The sequence below is a fragment of the Branchiostoma belcheri genome, unplaced genomic scaffold, assembly GCF_001625305.1.
Source record: "Branchiostoma belcheri isolate BF01 breed outbred unplaced genomic scaffold, Haploidv18h27 scaffold10, whole genome shotgun sequence".
Taxonomy (NCBI): Eukaryota; Metazoa; Chordata; class Leptocardii; order Amphioxiformes; family Branchiostomatidae; genus Branchiostoma; species Branchiostoma belcheri.
In genome coordinates, this window is record NW_017802380.1 from 3,944,732 (window position 1) to 3,946,594 (window position 1,863).

The following is a 1,863-nucleotide window of genomic DNA, read 5'->3' on the forward strand; positions in this document are numbered from 1 at the left end:
TTGTGTTGTTGTTTCTTCTTTGAATGAAATAAAACCTCATATCTACTAGTACATTTCATGTCTCATCAAGACCTAACCACCTACCAAGTTTCATGACAATCCATCTAAAGTGTCTGAGTTATCATGGTAAGTCACACACATGCATACAAATGCTAAAAAAACAAGACTTTTGAAAAAAGTTTATCTCGGCCGCTGGCCATGTAGTTTTGTGTTCTTTGAGGATGTCCACATAGATTTGTGTAACTGCTAGAGAGGAAAGAATGTATTACCTAGTATGTTCATACCTGTAACACCAAACAGGGTAATAAATTGGCTTCCATTATCATTTGCTTCAATGGAATTAGTGAAAAATATTAATCTCGAAGCAGATGTTGGGAGGGAAAATGTTTAGGTAGAGATACAGATTTTCATTTGTGATTGAAGATTTGAGAGACAGGAAAGAGTTTTAGGATATGTATGTGGAGCTAATTTCTCTGTTAGAGTAGGTTACACAGCTCTATGTATGGGGAAGACATTTTTTGGAATCAGTAGTGTCATGTTGTATATTACAGAGGAACTATGTTTCATCTGTATGTTTCATTGAAATTGTAATGTCTGGACAATACTGATGAATAAAGAGCAAAGATGCATGTGTCAAAAGTGAAATGTTTTATTTTGGTATAACTTCATGAGACAACACAAAATGGAGTGGCTACAATAACAGAGCTGTCAAACGTTATCAAGCTTAATGCACTAACATATTGTTAGGTTGTACGAATTCATAAATTTTCGGCGGGGGGGGGGGGGCGATAACGTAACTCTGTTTAAATCTGTTCAACAGCACGAATAAAACACAATGTAATTGATTGCCCTTGCCCGTAGTATCTTTAGCTCCATTTTTATCCTATGGCTCTATGCCTAATACCCTTATAATTCCTGATATTTTGCTATTTTTGCTAAGTAAATACCTAAGCAGCCTCATGCGTTACATCCGGGATCTTCGATATGGGAAATTCCATTCAGGCCACTAATCAAAAGCGACATCTTGCGACCGAGGAATATAGTGCACTTCCATAACCTTCGTCTTGACTTATTCAGATGTCTCAAGGTAATATTAAAACGTAATTTTTTAAACTTGGTTTATTGGTGCAATTGCAGCAGTTATTACCAAATCTTTATAACATTTAATGCATACTACTCTCATGTCCCTAATAAACATACCCCCCGGAATAAACATACCCCCCGGACAAATCTTCAAAGTCTAATATACATACCCTCCGGAATAAACGTACCCCCCGGAAAATGACCAAATTGACAGGTGAACGGTACTAAAATGTGCTCTTTATTTCAATACCAATGTATGGGCAAATCTTTCACTGTTACTTTTGATTAGGAATATAAATATACTGTACTAGTACTCAACAAACAGTGTCGACATTACAGCCATATTACACCACTAGCAATAGGGGTGGGTACCTGTTCGGCTCTTCCAGGTCCAGAGGATCAGGTCCAGGTCCGGACCTGTACCTGTACCTGATTCTGAATACCGGAGTTTCAGTACCGAATTTTTTTTGCTAAATGATCATTGCTAAATACAATATAACGTTAAGTATATGTAACCACTACAATAATTTTCATTTTATTTTATTTTTTTTATTTTTATTTATTTTTTATTTATTTTCATTTTATTTTTTATTCTGTTTTATTTTATTTCATTTAATTTTATTCTATTTTATCCGTTCTATGCATTATCAAACTTCTCCTCTAATGCTAGAGCTACTAAAACTTCAGACCGAATATATTAAACATTTTAATTCGCCCCCTCTAGCGGTTTGGGCCAAATTGCAGCTTTACCAAAAAAATCCAAGATGGCGGCGGCAGATG